This window comes from Canis lupus, chromosome 14 (assembly GCF_011100685.1).
Source record: "Canis lupus familiaris isolate Mischka breed German Shepherd chromosome 14, alternate assembly UU_Cfam_GSD_1.0, whole genome shotgun sequence".
NCBI classification, from domain to species: Eukaryota; Metazoa; Chordata; class Mammalia; order Carnivora; family Canidae; genus Canis; species Canis lupus.
In genome coordinates this window covers 10,071,697-10,090,073 of record NC_049235.1, presented here as the reverse complement: position 1 = coordinate 10,090,073, position 18,377 = coordinate 10,071,697, and the positions used below count along the sequence as shown (strand labels likewise).

Sequence of the window (18,377 nt, the reverse complement as noted above, 5' to 3'; positions counted from 1 at the left end):
ATAAATGGTGTTTGTTCCTTAAAGGAATATTTTCATATATGGTGGGCAGGATCATTCTTCCTGCTTGTATTGCTTGTATTTTCAATGACCATTGCATTTTACATCACCTCAATATTAAAACAAAATACATTAAAATTTGCTCTAAACTTAGAGACCAAGATTCCGTTTTCTATTTGTATTTATGTATGTATGTATGTATTCATTTATTTATCTTGATGAGCTGAAATCTGTATGCCCTTTATTTAAAGTGGAAGTAAGCACACAACAAGAGTTTTATAGTTGTATAATTCATAACACCAATTTTGAACAAAATTGATAATTTTATATGCATATGGAATGTATTTTGCATCCTAGTGTGAGGCTTCTGTCTTCAAATACAAGTATATATGTCAATTTATGGTTTTAAAGGCTAGAAAAAAACAATAGAACTTTTAAAAATTAACTATCTAAACTAAGCAAGGTAATGTAAATAATGATATCTCAAAAACAGTTAATACTTTGTTTCAAATTGGAATGCCTATGCACATCAAGAGAGGGACTGTAGAGAAATGTACCAAATATTTCATTCATTCACCTTGTATGTACCTGAAGGAACTGGTTTTACATGTAGACATTTACCTTTAATACTTGCAATCGGTGGTAATTATAGACTTGCTGTGTAGTTTTGTAACATTCATTCCTTATATGTTATATTGTAAACAATCAATTATAACTACTGGGTTTTTAAATTTCCTATGAAATATTTATATAAAATGAATATATTACTACAGATGGTGATTAATTTTCTACTTTTATTTATATGTTTTGTATTATTTTGCATATTTATATTTTTTATTTGATTGAAGATGCAAATGATTGTGAAAACCTGCCACTTTGCCTTCAGAGTCTGATCAGTTAAACATTTACACATGCACAATGCAGAGGCACACACACACACACAATCATACAAAATAAACTAAAAATACAAAAAATAATATTGAAATCTAAATCTCACCCTGCTTCCTATTGTTTATCCACACATCTTTGAGCTTTTTGGTTCATCTGCCAAATGGAAAATTATTTACTTCCTATACATGCTGCAAGAAACACAAACTATTTCACACACCATAAAATACATTTGCAACAAATGTTTTTCACGGTCTCCTGAGAGCTACCTGTCTTTAAACATAGTAATTGAATTATACTCAACTGAACTAATTTTACTGGGGCAGATGAGTATGATCATACTGGCCTAAAGCTATAAATGAACCACAAATCTTTCCTAACATTTTAACTTTTGATTTAAAAACTGTGCTCTATCAGTTATATTAGTTTTCCTTCATTTTAGAAACCACACAATCATTTGAGTTTATGACTGTAACTGTTCCCAGCTGTGTTGTAGGAATGCATTAAATGAGAATGTGAAATATAAAAACAAATCTCATCTCATTCAGTGCTATCAAATAAACCAATACTAAAATGAAACCATATTACTGTTGAGGGTATGGAAAACAAAGACATATATATATATATATATATATATATATATATATATATATATATATTTACTGGAGTTCAATTTGCCAACACATAATATATCACCCAGTGCTCATTCCGTCAAGTGCCCCCCTTAGTGCTCGTCACCCAGCACCCCATCCCCCCGCCCACCTCCCCTTCCACTACCTTTTGTTCATTTCCCAGAGTTAGGAGTCTCTCATGTTTTGTCATCCTCTCTATTTTTTCCCACTAATTTTCCCTCCTTTCCCTTATAATTCCTTTTACTATTTCTTATATTCCACATATGAGTGAAACCATATGAGGATTGTCCTTCTCTGATTGACTTACTTCACTCAGCATAATACCTTCCAATTCCATCCACGTTGAAGCAAATGGTAGGTATTTGTTATTTCTAATGGCTCAGTAATATTCCATTGTATATACAGACCACATCTTCTTTATACATTCATCTGTCAAAGGACATCGAGGTTCCTTCCACAGTTTGTCTATTGTGGACATTGCTGCTATGAACATCGGGGTGCAGGTGTCTCAGCTTTTCACTGCATCTGTATCTTTGGGGTAAATCCGCAGCAGTGCAATTTCTGGGCCATACGGTAGCTCTATTTTTAACTCTGAGGAACCTCCACACAGGTTTACAGAGTGACTATACCAGCTCACATTCCCACCAACAGTGCAAGAGGGTTCCCCTTTCTCCACATCCTCTCCAACATTTGTTGTTTCTTGTCTTGTTAATGTTCCCCATTCTCACTGGTGTGAGGTGGTATCTCATTGTGGTTTTGATTTGTATTTCCCTGATGGCAAGTGATGTGGAGCATTTTCTCATGTACTTGTTGGCCATGTTTATGTCTTCTTTGGTGAAATTATTATTCATGTCTTTTGCCCATTTCATGACTGGATTGTTTCTTTGTTGTTGAGTTTAATAAGTTCTTTATAGATCTTGGATACTAGCCCTTGGAAAACAAAGACTTTCAATGTGAAGAGAGTCATTGTAAATCTGGACTACCATAATTTCAATTATTTCAATTAAAATGCGAGATTATTGTAGACAGTGCATAACCTATTCTTGTTAAAGACACCTAAACTTTACCTACTATGCAATAGGTATGCACAGTGACAGATTTTATAGACATATATAGTATAATATGATATTATCATCTCAGAACAGCATATTGTGATATGGTATAATATTGTATACATGACTAAGTCCTATGGAGGAAAGAATTAAGTAATATTTTTTGAGATAAAATACAGAAAAGGCTAATCAATTGCCACTCAGCTGTTTGTAATAAACAATTCTCTACAGAAGCTGAAGTGCAAGACATAGGTCTTAAATGTTTTAGTGTTTGAGGGATCAACTAAGAATTGCATAACTCTCATAATGATTAAAATGAATAGAAAAAAACATTTTGGGGTCTAGATAAATAGAGAAAACATTGACTTGACATAAAGGCTTACACTTAAAATTATGTATAGTAGAAAACCTATATATCATGTAGTACTTCAATGTTCAGTTTAATTTGACATGCCTAAATTGTGAATCCCATATTTTCATCCATTATATTACATGGATAACAAAAGATACAGTTATGTTAGAAATCAATTTGACAAAAGTAATAAAACAATGCTTTGCCAATATGTATTTTTCGTATACATATAACTTAAAACTTATAACTTTAAGTGTGTAACTTAAAATTTTTCTCATTTACCTAATTACAGATATTAATGTAATGTTCAATGCAAAAATATAACTGAGTGTGCTCTTTTGCATAGTGTGTGTGTTTAGAGGAATGGAAGAAGAGAGAATTAGCTCTTATTGATTTCCTACTATGTGCCATACACCAAAGTTATAAACTAAATGTGTTCGTAAAAAGGTACCTCAAATTATTATAACAAACATAAAATTGATATTTATTCTTTTAAATAAAATTGCTGAAAAAAATGAAGTTTATTTATCCATTGAGTCAGTCAGTCAACATTTATTGAGCTTCTACTAAATGCCAAGTAATAGTCTTGTTACTGATAGCACAATTGTGAAAATGGCAGGTAAGGTCTCTGTTTTTACAGTGTGTATTTAAATAAGTGAAGGCTGACAAAAACTACTAATTAAACGAAATGAACTGATAAATGCTTCCATTATAGTAAAAAATAAACTCTTCATTGAGGTGAATAGAAATGAACTGATAATGCTTCCATTATGTAAAAAATAAACTCTTCATTGAGGTGAATATAAAAATTTTCTGTTTCAAAATCCAGTTTCATATATTTGACTTTCTGCATTAAATCTGGATATGTCCATAAGTACTAAAATTATATGGTACTATGATCAGTTGTTACTCATTCAATGACTTCTGATAATGTACCCTTAGTGTTAATGTATATAATGAACTGTGCCCTCTCAAGCTAGTCAAAATTTTTACTCTGTCTTCCTTATATATTCTTAGAAGTATGCAGTGTTCTGTGTGATAATTATCAAGGTAATAATAAGTATGTCTCTGATGTAAATACCTTACTGTGTCTAGACCATTTCTTTGTTTTTCTAGGTAACATCAGCTCTACTTTATTCTTTAAGTTTTTATTTAAATTCTAGTTAATTAATATATAGTATAGTATTAGTTTCAGATGTACAATATAGTTTAAACTTGCATGATGGCAATGTCACATTTAAATACTGCATTTACCCCTCAGCTTGTTAAGTTAATTTTTGCATTTATGTACTGTACATATGAATGCTCATCTAAGCCAGAACTGTGACATTCATTTTTCTCTTATTGGCAAACCTGTCCTTTTTGTTGAGCTTTCCTTTAGATGTTTTGGCTCAAATCTGACTGGCACTGTTCTAGAGCATGCTAAACTTTGACTTGGGAACCCAGATCCTAGAACCAGTGAAAGCATTTTTACTAATGGCATTTTCCTTTATTCTAACAAATCTATAATAAAAGCCTATGTTATACAAATTGGAAACTAATATGTGTTCTGGTAATATTAACAGATCTAGCTAAATAAGGTACCTAATTAAACATCTATTTATTCTTCTTCTTTAATATTAATGATATGTAAAATACTACTTGGTTCTTAGTGTTCCAACCAAGGGACCCTTGTTTGGCTGGCTTAGAAGTGAAGTCAACTCCTATGTCATTCTTTATTTAAGCTGAATTTTCAGCACAGCTGCCCCAAGGCATTTGACTTGATATACCTCACTATCAATTCAAAGATCACATGTTAAAAACCAATTTCATAATGTCACCCAATTCTTTTTCCCTCTTAACCTCTTTGGGTATAGATTATCACCAATCTCCCTTTTTCTCCAGCTTAGAAATATGGAATCACAGAAGCCATCTTCAGCAGTACATCCATTACACAGAAGTACATACTGTGGCCCTGAGTGATTTACTTAAATCCAATCAGGCATGAAAAGCAAATCCTCATGACCCAACCCTTTCTTTAGTTCAGGATTCTTTCTGCTTGACTCACTTACCTCTTTCATCCACCACATGTATTTCTTAAATCCTAAAGGTTCTTCCTTACAGTTTTTTGGTTTTGTTTTGTTTTTGTTCATCCTGCTTAATACCATTTATCTGATAGAGGCCTGAGTGTCACATGTTAAATGTGTCAGTCATTTTGTGTCACACTTCTTATATAGTTCTTTTTAAATATACACCTTGATAAAAAACTTAGCATTTTTGGCTCCCCTATATCTAAAATACACTTCCTAGTTTGGAGTAATTTTCTATCACACAGGTGATTGTGCGTGGTAAAATCCACATCCCCATCCAGAAGTTAAACTTACTAACCTAAACTTTACTAATGTCTCTGAAAATTAAGACAGAGATAAGTGACCTAACAGCGCTTTTTTTTTTCCCTTCTGAGCAAGGAGCCTGATGTGAGGCAGGGCTTGATCCCAAGACCCTGGGATATGACCTGGGTGGAAGGCAGATATTTAAACTGACTGAACCACCCAGGCGCCCCCAGCCAAACACTTTGAAGTGAAGGCTAGTTGTCCCACTTTTTCCCTAGCAATACAGTAAGTTAATTGTCCAGAAAGCATCCCACTGACTCGAGAATAGGTGCTTTTTGCCAAACTGCATCCCCACTTTTTAGTTGTAGCTGAAAATTTTATACTTATCCACCCACAATATTTATCACGGTGAAGCTTTTTTTTTTTTATTTATTTTTATTTTTTTTATTATTTTTTTTATTTTTTTATTTTTTTTTAAATTTATTTTTTATTGGTGTTCAATTTACTAACATACAGAATAACCCCCAGTGCCCGTCACCCATTCACTCCCACCTTCCGCCCTCCTCCCCTTCTACCACCCCTAGTTCGTTTCCCAGAGTTAGCAGTCTTTACGTTCTGTCTCCCCTTCTGATATTTCCCACACATTTCTTCTCTCTTCCCTTATATTCCCTTTCACTATTATTTATATTCCCCAAATGAATGAGAACATATAATGTTTGTCCTTCTCCGACTGACTTACTTCACTCAGCATAATACCCTCCAGTTCCATCCACGTTAAAGCAAATGGTGGGTATTTGTCATTTCTAATAGCTGAGTAATATTCCATTGTATACATAAACCACATCTTCTTTATCCATTCATCTTTCGTTGGACACCGAGGCTCCTTCCACAGTTTGGCTATCGTGGCCATTGCTGCTATAAACATCGGGGTGCAGGTGTCCCGGCGTTTCATTGCATTTGTATTAGCTTGCATACAGAATATTTGGCCAGTGGTGTATATTGTGGAACAGAGAAAGTATGATAAACACAGATGAGGTAAAAAGCCAAACTTTATTGGCAGCTGAGCTAAAAAAGCAGTAATAGTTATTAATGTTTATAATAAATCCTTGATTCTGAGCACGGCCTAAGAGACTTTCAACACTGTCTCTGTAACTCCTGGGCCTCATCTCATATCTCCCTCTACTTTCAGACCAATGTCCTTTCTTACAGTCCTGCAGCGTCACACAACAGAACTCTTAAGAACTCTTAATTTTTCTTAGAACATGTCAAGCTTAAAAAAAAAAAAAAAAGAACATGTCAAGCTTGTCCCAGTTTTATATATTTGTTATTGCATCAATATATGTACATACTTTCCATTGGCAACTTACCAGTTATACTAGATGGGTATGATATAATTTGAATCTGTGCATAGTGAAATGGCATTCTTTTGCCCACACTCATGAATAGTATTTTGGCAGGCTAAAGAAAAATATGATGCAATTATAATTCATTATTTTTTTAAAGTTTTTTTAAAATTTTTATTTACTTATGATAGTCACACACAGAGAGAGAGAGAGAGGCAGAGACGTAGGCAGAGGGAGAAGCTGGCTCCATGCACTGGGAGCCCAACGTGGAATTCGATACCGGGTCTCCAGGATCGTGCCCTGGGCCAAAGAGAGGCACTAAACCGCTGTGCCACCCAGGGATCCCTATAATTCATTATTTTTATTTATAAATAAACTCTTCTCTCTGAATATTTGTATAATATTCTCTTCATTCAAAAGGTTAAAATATTTAAGGAGGAAATAGGTTTGGGATACACCTTTATTTTGAAAAATAATTGCTTAGCATACAGAGAAATCTTTTGGGGGAAAGTGTACAATTGTAGCTTCTTTTGATTTAGAGAAATAATTTCCAAATATTATATATATGTATATATGTCAAATCCATTATTCCCTTTTTGTAGATGCTGTAATTTGAATATTGATATCCTGGATCTATTTCAAGTATATCTTACTTTAATAATTTTTACTTTTTTTTCTTTTCAAGTTTTACTTATAGTTTTCTACAGTATTTATCTTATGACTTGTGATAAAACATAGTTTTAAATTTATTTTTAATGTATAACTTTCTAGTTTTATATTACCCTTTTCAAAAACTGCTCAGTGTTTAAATTTTCACTTAAAATTGAATTTTTAAAAGTCTTCTTTCATTTATTAAGTGTTTAAGTTGGAACTGTTAGGGTTTATTTTGATCTATCACTACTTTAAATTGATTCTATTGGAAAGGCTCAGTGTAAATTCATTTTTTATTTGCCCCCCAAATATACATGACCAGATCAATGATGATTGTTAGCATCGTGTATTTTCTCAGGTACCAAATCCAGGGTGACTGACTGGCAGACGAAGTAGCAAAAAGAACAGTCTCTTTCACAGTAAGTTGGTATCTGAAAAGTGATGGAAGCTTTTATTTTAATAGTGGAAGAGGGAATACTGAGTTCTCTGAGTTGTTGCATTTTGAGAGCAGATAGACCATTCCCTTCCATTTGAAAACAGTTGACATTAGGAGGCTAGTTTGAGGATAGTCTGCATTAGAAGACAAATGGGGTGGGGAAACATCCAAGAAGAATTAAAATCTTCCTAGACAGGGATCCCTGGGTGGCGCAGCGGTTTGGCGCCTGCCTTTGGCCCAGGGCGCGATCCTGGAGACCTGGGATGGAATCTCACATCGGGCTCCCGGTGCATGGAGCCTCCCTTCTCCCTCTGCCTGTGTCTCTGCCTCTGTGTGTGTGTGTGTGTGTGACTATCATAAATAAATAAAAAATTAAAAAAATTCTCAAAAAAAATAAAAAAATAAAATCTTCCTAGACAAACTGAAGAAATTTCCTAAACTCAGTGTAATTTACTGGACTATTCAGAGAGTACTAGGAATATCTCATTTCATGCATAAAGTAGCCCTTTCCGCTGGATTCTTGAGTTTACTACTACCATGTCAAGCCCCATCATACAGTGATACATGGCAGCTGTCTTCCTTTGCAATCTTAATTTGCATTTCTCAGGAGATAGGCTTTCTTTACTGTGTCAAATATAGCCTTTAAATATGGTCTTTAGTTGAATAGTTGAATTGTCATTGGAAGGAATTGGGAATACTGATAATCTTCAGCATGTTATTAAGCTTCCATTTCTCAGAAAGAGAGCTCTAAGAAAAATTTTACATAGCACATCCTTGGTTTCAGAACCAAACCTAACCAAGAATTGGTATATTTTGCTCCTTTACAAAAATCAGAGATAAATAAATAGAAAAGTAATCTCTCTCTTCCTTTCCATTAGAGTAGATTGTCAAACACACTCCAACCTAGACCTCCTCTGGAACTCTAGTCTGGAAGTTATGTAAGTAATTACTGATAAATTTATGAACACAGATGAAAGTTAACAATCCCCAAGTTAATTTCCTGCATGATGATTGGGAATGGTCTTTCTCTACTCAAAGTAGCTCTGAACTAAGAGTTCAGTTCTTCCCTCCTCCATCAGTAATGATGCCTCAAGTATTCGCTATAAGATCCATCTGATGTTTACAATTAAAGTCTTCAGAAATATTAAAAATCTCTTTGAAGTATTTGGAGTGTTGATTATACTGTTCCTGGTTTCAACTATAGTAGAAATATAAGATCAAGTTGAATATAATATAAAAATCAATTTGAGGGGAGAAGTGGGATTCAAAGAAATACATATGGATAACTGAAATTGAGAGAAAACAGATATACATAGATATAGCTATATAGAGAGGCACTGTTTGTAATTAGGAAAGACTTGGAGTCACTAATGAAAAAGTTGCTTTCCAGCAGAGAGATTGCTTGACATAGAAGAAAATGTGTTAATTAAACTCAGTCAGAGCAAACAATACACTATCAAATTTTTAAATAGCCTTAAAAGTCACGAGATTAAAACAGTTTTGCAAAGTGGAGAGAAAATATATTATTTTTTTAAGTTTGCCAAACCAAAAAGTAGCTTAATAAGAAGGGCAATGTTATGAAAGTCTTCTTTTTTTCCCTCAGTCTAAAATAAATTTGTAAATTACTTTAAAATGTACTGCAGAGGACAGCCTGGGTGGTTCAGTGGTTCAGTGCCACCTTCAGCCCAGGGTGTGATCCTGGAAACCAGGGATGGAGTCCCACGTCAGGTTCCAGCATTAAGCCTGCTTCTCCTTCTGCCTGTGTCTCTGCCACTCTCTCTCTCTCTGCCTCTCATGAATAAATAAATAAAAATAAAAATAAATGTATGGCAAAAATGGAAACTCTTCACTTAATACCATGTCCCTAAAATAGGTGGTGTGTTTAAGCAATAGAATCATATAAATGCTGTTTCAGTTCTTTGTACCTTGGTATTTAGAGAGATGAGCACATTTTAAAAGATTTGATATGATGGAAATAATAAATTAAGGTTTTGTTTTAAGATGCTATGGAAAATAAATAATTAAGCATACACAAATTTTCTCAAACAAGAAAGGAAAAAGAAAAAAAAAACCTGAAAATCTTGAAAAACTCACAAAGCTGGATTTAGCTACCTGTAGAGGCACCTTGCAGGTGACTAAAAGCCACCACATTTCCTTGGAATTGTTCCATATCTTCTTCCATCTTACCTGTTCGGCTTTCTTGGCTCACATGCTATTGGTTTTGTGGTCACTCTTTCAGTTTCATAATTTGACTCCTCTACTTTTTTCCATTGGCTCTTTACCCCAGATTTAGAGTTACTCTTTTCAATTGTCATTCCCACATACAATTACTAATTTTATGCCCTTTAAATAAGATTGAGAGAAACATATGCAGCTTAGGACCTCCAATAGGCAGGAGATGCAGCTCAAAGTATCAGAACATAGACATTTTGGGTAATCTGTACACTTTATTCTATTAATACTTCTTAACAGACTGTGTAGTTTAGATGAATCCCCTATACTTGGATGTTAAATAGGAGAGTACAACTTGACAGATTCCTGGAAGAGCCAGGTCAACTGGGGTGGGGTGGGGGGGGCGACATCAAATTTTCCAGAGTTCAAATAGGAGGTGCTAAACTATTTGCATTAGTTTTTGCATTGTTTTGTTTCAAAAACAAATCAAAGACACTTCTTCAACCAATAGTTAGCCTATATCTTTGAAAAACATGAAGTTGATAAGAGAGATTGAGTGAGAATCCCTTGGAGAATTGTCAGAATGATGTATGCATCATTATACCTCTGTGGGAAAGGCAGGTGAGGTGCTTCAAGGGAGTATTTACCAGTAGTGCAGAATAATATCTTAACCCTGGAAACAATTATTGCTGATCTGTAAAATAGCTTAATTCCACTTGCATTGCTACAAAAGTGGAATGGGTAAGAAAATTCTTGAAATAGGGATCCCTGGGTGGCTCAGTGGTTTAGCACCTGCCTTCGCCCAGGGTGTGATCCTGGGAGACCCGGGATCGAGTCCCACATTAGACTCCCTGCATGGAACCTGCTTCTCCCTGTGCCTGTGTTTCTGCCTCTCTCTCTCTCTCTCTCTCTCTCTCTCTCTCATGAATAAATAAATAAAATCTTAAAAAAAAAGAAAATTCTTGAAATAAATTGTTCCAAGTCTCTTAGACTTAAAGGAATACAGACCCCACTTTTCAGTTTTATCTGGAAAAGACAAAAAAGGGAGTCTGGCTAAAGGTGTTTAGCAGAGAAAGGTTAGAGACCTAGTAGGAGCATCCTCAAATTCTAGAAATGGGGCAAGAGATGAGTAAAGTCAGAAAAGCTAGAGTCACTTTCAAATACTGTTTCAGAAAGAGGCACCCATTGAGGTAGAGAGACCCCAACAGTAGAAGCCATTGGATGGTGAACTATAAGAACTGAAAGAGCCAACAGACACCTCTCTGTCTCCTTACTTCATCTCCTTCATCAGCCAAGTGTGGAGGAGTTTGTAACAACATAATGAGTAGAAGAGTAAAGCACAAAACAACTTGAAAACAGGAAAAGGGCAGACTGCATCCAGCTTCTCTATTGCAGATGTCCCTGACTGGTCTGAGCTGAATAGGGGGAAGTGGGAGAAACTTTAAATTGAAGTTTGGATTTACATCACTGGGATTATTAATACATAATGAAGGAACAGTCCTAATGCTCAGTTCTGCCTGGGAAACTATAGGATTTACCTTCCATATCATCCAGTTATGGAAAGGGATATTTCACAATGTAGTCTTAAAAGTAGTAATAAGAATGAATGAAGCTTGTTGTGCATATAACTGAAGGAGGCCCACCCATTTGATAATCTATGTACACTTGATCTTTTTAGTTCAGGGAGTTTTTATTAACCTCAAGAAATCTCATAGGTAGATCAAAATTCTAGTATCAAAAACTAAAATCAACTGAAAAAATCTATAAGTTTATAAAAAGTTTTCAAAATTTAAAAGAATATAGGACCTTAAAAATACTGTTTAACTCCTACTAACAAAAAAGTAGCATTTCTCAAAGTATAATGTGTGATACACCAGGATTAGAATCATAGAGGTAGAGGAGGAATGAAAGTTAGAGATGTAAATACTTGTATCACATTCTAGATCTATTATTCTTTCAGAATGTCTGTGTGTTCGTTTAATACAATCCCTATCAAAATACCATGGACTTTCTTCAGAGAGTTAGAACAAATTATTTTAAGATTTGTGTGGAATCAGAAAAGACCCCGAAGAGCCAGGGGAATATTAAAAAAGCAAACCATAGCTGGGGGCATCTCAATGCCAGATTTCAGGTTGTACTACAAAGCTGTGGTCATCAAGACAGTGTGGTACTGGCACAAAAACAGACACATAGATCAATGGAACAGAATAGAGAACCCAGAAGTGGACCCTCAACTTTATGCTCAACTAATATTCGATAAAGGAGGAAAAACTATCCACTGGAAAAAAGACGGTCTCTTCAATAAATGGTGCTGGGAAAATTGGACATCCATATGCAGAAGAATGAAACTAGACCACTCTCTTGTACCATACACAAAGGTCAACTCAAAATGGATGAAAGATCTAAATGTGAGACAAGATTCCATCAAAATCCTAGAAGAGAACACAGGCAACACCCTTTTTGAACTTGGCCACAGTAACTTCTTGCAAGATAGATCCATGAAGGCAAGAGAAACAAAAGCAAAAATGAACTATTGGGACTTCATCAAGATAAGAAGCTTTTGCACAGCAAAGGATACAGTCAACAAAACTAAAAGACAACCTACAAAATGGGAGAAGATATTTGCAAATGACGTATCAGATAAAGGGCTAGTTTCCAAGATCTATAAAGAACTTCTTAAGCTCAACACCAAAGAAACAAACAATCCAATCATGAAATGGGCAAAAGACATGAACAGAACTCTCACAGAAGACATAGACATGGCCAACATGCACATGAGAAAATGCTCCGCATCCCTTGCCATCAGGGAAATACAAATCAAAACCACAATGAGATACCACCTCACACCAGTGAGAATGGGGGAAATTAACAAGGCAGGAAACCACAAATGTTGGAGAGGATGTGGAGAAAGGGGAACCCTCTTGCACTGTTGGTGGGAATGTGAACTGGTGCAGCCACTCTGGAAAACTGTGTGGAGGTTCCTCAAAGAGTTAAAAATAGATCTGCCCAAGACCCAGCAATTGCACTGCTGGGGATTTACCCCAAAGACACAGATGCAGTGAAATGCCGCGACACCTGCACCCCGATATTTATAGCAGCAATGTCCACAATAGGCAAACTGTGGAAGGAGCCTCGGTATCCATCAAAAGATGAATGGATAAAGACGATGTGGTCTATGTGTCCATGGAATATTACTCAGCCATTAGAAACAACAAATACTCACCATTTGCTTCGATGTGGATGGACCTGGAGGGTATTATGCTGAGTGAAATTAGTCAATTGGAAAAGGACAAACACTATATGGTCTCATTCATTTGGGGAATATAAAAAATAGTGAAAGGGTATAAAGGGGAAAGGAGAAAAAATGAGTGGGAAATATCAGAAAGGGAGACAGAACATGAGAGACTCCTAACTCTGGGAAACGAACAAGGGGTGGTAGAAAGGGAGGTGGGCAAGGGGTGGGGGTGTCTGGGTGATGGGCACTGAGGGGTGCACTTGATGGGTAGCACTGGGTGTTATGCTATATATTGGCAAATTGAACACCAATAAAAAATAAATTTATAAAAAAAAAAGAATCTCTGTGTGTTGAACCCAGAAATTTCACAATATACTTATGTGGTACTTACCAACAGAAATTTGAGACCCATCTAGACAAAAGAATAAAGGGAAAAGGGAAGGTAAAGAGAATAAAATCAAGTTGAGATTCATAAAAGTCAAATACTGTTTTGCTGAATTATCTTTAACCAGGTACTTCTTTTTAATATCTTTGATTTATATACTTTATGGACAACATAGTTATAATAATTTTACACTAATAGGCTACAGAATGGCAAATGTTCAGGATACCTGGAGTGTCTCTTTGCTCTGTTTTCAACATGAAGTTTTAGTTCTATCTAATTACTAAAACTGCAGTAATTTATTAATCTGCAATCCTTGATCACATTGTATGGTAAAGATAGTAAACTAAAAGGGTTCCAATTTAGCTTAGCTATTTGAGACAGTGCAAGATTTTGAGATTCTACTGTTTGGTAATTTTGGTTTTACATAATTAATTGTATTTCCTGTGATTTATTTTTAAGTAGGCTTCATGCCCCATGTGGAATCCAAGGCAGGGCCTGAATTCAGAACCCTAAAATCAAGACCTGTGCTGAGATGAAGAGTTGGACCCTCAACCAACTGATCTAGCCAGGTACACCATGTCATTTTTGAGATTACTAAAATATTATACAGTTTTTTTTCTTTTTAAAAAATATTTTATTTATGTATTCATAAGAGACCCAAAGAGAGAAAGGCAGAGACATAGGCAGAGAGAGAAGCAGGCTCCATTTAAGGAACCCGATGCAGGACTCGATCCCAGGTCTCCAGGATCACACCCTGGGCTGAAGGCAGCGCTAACCCCTTGAACCACCCAGGCTGCCCACAGTTTTTCCTTGTGTTATGAGTTGAATTATGCTCCTATACCTCTAGCCGCCAGCCCCATACATTGAAGCCTAACTCTCAGGACTTCAGAATGTGACCTTGTTTGGAAATAGAGTTATTGCAAATGTAATTAGTTGAGATGAATTTATCTTAAGAATGGGTCCTTAGGGGCGCCTGGCTAGCTTAGAAGTGGAGTGTATGATTCTTGATCTCAGAGTGGAGATTGAGCCCCACATTGAGTGTAGACATTGCTTAAAAATAAAATCTTTTAAAAAAAATGAGTCCTTAATCTAGTATGACCTCCACATTTATAAGAGAAGAGACACAGACACAGAGACACAAAAAGAAAATATGCCGCTATGACAATGAGAGGCAGAGATTAGAATGATCCATCTACAAACCATGGAATGCCAAGGACTGTTGACAAAAACCAGAGCTAGCTGAGGAAAGGCATTCTTTCCCATAGGTTTCATGGCTCTGATGACACTTTGATTTTGAACTTTTAGAATCCAAGGCTGTAAAACAATGAATTTTTGTTGTTTTAAGCAACCCACTTTGTGGTATTTGTTATGACAGCTCTAGGAAATGAATATGTCTACTAGAAGTACAAATAGTAATTAGTAAGTACAATCTTTCCTAAAAAAAGGAAATTTATAAATTTGTTTTCATAAAATGAAAATGTGTTTTTGATATTTTAACTCATAAATGTTTAATTATTATAAACATGTTAAGACAATAAGTAACAGAGATCTCTCGATGTTTTGACAATTTGTGTAAGCTTATTAAATATAATTTTGAACTTTTGCAAGCCCAATATGGCAATATTAGGGAACTAATATAAAATTTTTGTAGTATTTGAAATAATATTTACAGATATATTGATGAAGGTAATAGAAGCTATCTTAGAGACTGAAATGGCTTACTTGAATAGTATCTGATATGTGAGCATGTGTTTCTCTAAGTTATTTATGTATTGGATATTTTTATTTCATTTGTTCTCATTTTAAAGTATCTTCTTTCTTTTTTAAAGATTTTTTTTATCCTTCTTTCTTTTTAATTTAAATATTTTATTTATTTATTCATGAAAGACACAGAAAGAGAGAGAAAGGCAGAGACACAAGCAGAGGGAGAAGTAGGTTGCATGCAGGGAGCCCAGCATGGGACTAAGGTGGCGCTAAACTGCTGAGCCACCTGGGCTGCCCTTAAAGTACCTTCTTGAGGAGGAAATTAACTCATATCTTTTCTATAATTCAATTAAAATAATTGTAAAAAAAAAAAAGAGTGTAAAGCAGTATGCATCCATAATAGTCCCAAGTAAGAGCTTATTAGGTGTTTATTATGATACCATAGGTTTTTTTTTAATTGAAGTTTGATTTGCCAGCATATAGTATAACACCCAGTGCTCATCCCACCAAGTGCCCTCCTCATTGCCCATCACCCAGTTCCCCCATGCCCCCATCCACTTCCCCTTCCACTACTCTTTGTTCATTTCTCATAGTTTTAATGAAATGACAAAATAAATGAATATTGAACAAAGCTGAAAACAAACCCTTAAGATTTTAAAAAGCTTCTTTTTCTATATTTAATATAATTTATGAAACAAGAGTCTCTCCTAGGTATAACCATATACAATACAGTAAAAATAATGAATTAGGAAAAGAGAAGATCATAACATCTGGAGAGGAAAAGAGAGATCTAAATTCATGGGGAAAAATGTCAGAAATTATAACATTTTAACTTCGAGACAAAAATTATGCTAAACACATAGATTAATGTAACAGAACAGAAAGCCCAGAAATAAACCCACAATTATATGGTCAACTAATCTTCAACAAAGGAAACAAGTATATGCAATGAGAAAAAGACAATCTCTTCAACAAATGGTGTTGGGAAATTAAAAAATGGGCAGAAGACATGAACAGATATTTCTCCAAAGAAGATATACAAATGGCCAACAAACACATGAAAAGATGCCTAACATATATAAATAGGCCTGATATATATATACGTATGATATATATATCATGCACGTATGTACACAAAGAGATGCACAATGTCTTTTTAGCCATAAAAAGAATGAAATCTTGACATTTGCAAGATATGGATAGATCTACAGAGTATACTGCTAAGCAGAACAACCCAGTCAGAAAAAGACCAGTACCATGTGATTTCAGTCATATGTGGAATTTAAGAAAATAAACAAAATGAACAAAGGGGAAAAAATGAGAGAAACACAAACCAAAATTCAGACTCTTAACTTTAGAGAAGTAAATGTTATGAGAAGGGAGGTGGGTAGAGGAATGGGTGAAATAGGTAAAGGGAAAAGTACACTCATCTTTTTTTTTTAAGATTGATTTTATTTATTTATTTATTTATTTATTTATTTATTTATTTATTTATTTATGAGAGAGCACAGAGAGGAGCAGAGGGAGAGGGACAAGCAGGCTCCATGCTGAGCACAGAGCCCGATGTAGTACTCAATCTCAGGACCCTGAAATCATGACCTGATCAAACTTAAGAGTCAGATGCTTAACCAACTAAGCCACCCAGGCACTGAAGTACACTTATCTTGATGAGCACTGAGTAATTCATGGAACTGTTGGATCACTATATTGTATACCTGAAAATAATATGACTCTATTCTAACTACACTATAATTAAAATTGTTTAAAAATGGTGTTGAAACTTGAATCCTGTATCCTAATAACTTGCCAATTATATGTTAGGAAGTTCAAGATATTTTAGGAGTAGGAAATCTTATTTCCTCATCCTGTTTTGTGATATGATAGGACTACTCTTTACATTTATAAAATTACTACAGCAAATAAACAAAAATCACACAAAAGAGAAAAGTACAAATTTCAGGAAAAGGTAGAACTAACCTAAGGTGGAAAAATAAAAAATAAGCGTAAGGTGAAGCTATACATTTGACCCAAAAAGCAACCAATCAAAATTTTAGAATGGCAGTCAGTAGACATCTAAAGCAAGTAAGGCTGCATACACACAAACGGGAATTTCAGTCAAGAAATATTTGGTTAAGGACTAAGAAAACTTTAATGATAAGATTTTTAAATATTTAAATTTTTTTTTACAAATTACAAGAAATTATCAATAAAAACTAAAAGTCACAACAAAAATTGGTACGATTTTGAAAATTATGTGGATTATAAGAATAAAGTCAACTTGATTTTAATGTTTGAACCATTCTTTCTTAAACATCAGAAATTTTAAATCAATATGATTAATAAAATCCAATATATTATTTTATATTTTATAATTATGTTTATGAGGTCATTACTAATTTCATAGTATTAAAGGCATCTAAGAATTACCAAGGCAGTGAGAATATTATGGGCAAAGATCTTATTAAGAAAAGATAATCTCTGTGGTAAGCCTCACATATTTTTTAAAGAGTTTATTATTTATTTATTTATTTATTCATTCATTCATTCATTCATTCATTCATTCATGAGACACAGAGAGATAGAGGCAGAAACACAGGCAGAGGGAGAAGCAGGCTCCTTGAGCCCGATGTGAGACTAGATCCCAGGATGCTGAGACCACGACCTGAGCAGAAGGCACACGCTCAACCACTGAGCCCCCCAGGCGTCCCAGTAAGCCTGACATCTTAGCTGTATTTCCTATAAAACTATTTGCCAGTTCTCAAAGAATATGTAGCACATGGCTGAGAAGTTGAGAAGACAGTTACAGAGAGTAGGAGTTGGGAAATATTTTGATAATCTCCTAAGACTGAAGAGAGAACAGTTTTGAGTTCTGAGATGGCAAGGTAACCATGCCTTAAAGAATCAGGATCCTTAAGAGAAATGAAGCATAGAGAAGTAAGCCTCATACACTGCACTCCTATCTTTGAGTCACTTGCACATACATAGACGCTACAGGATGAAAGGTTAAAAAGCATGCAGACAGATTAAGGTAAGCACAGTTTCTGGCAGGCACATATTTCTAGAGATAAAAATATATTTCAGGACCTCCTCAGGATATAGAGCACTTGTCAACATTCCAGACCCTCACCTTGTTGTACAAGTGAAGGGATAGAGCCTAGAAATAAAAGCAAATCAGAAAAAGACCTAAAAACGCAGCTTTGTTTCAGTTTCTGATTTAA

At 34.8% G+C, this 18,377-nt stretch overlaps 1 long non-coding RNA gene across 3 annotated transcripts in view; it reads left to right on the top strand.

The window, feature by feature from the left end:
• Nucleotides 1-18,377, top strand: part of LOC111098663 — a 164,215-nt gene that overhangs the window by 129,273 nt on the left and 16,565 nt on the right. For 2 of the 3 annotated variants that reach the window (XR_005369158.1, XR_005369160.1), the window contains exons 2-3: nucleotides 7,586-7,646; nucleotides 13,915-14,024. This is a non-coding gene — a long non-coding RNA (uncharacterized LOC111098663). The remainder of the gene's footprint in view (nucleotides 1-7,585; nucleotides 7,647-13,914; nucleotides 14,025-18,377) is intronic. The other variant, XR_005369159.1, reaches the window with a different exon arrangement.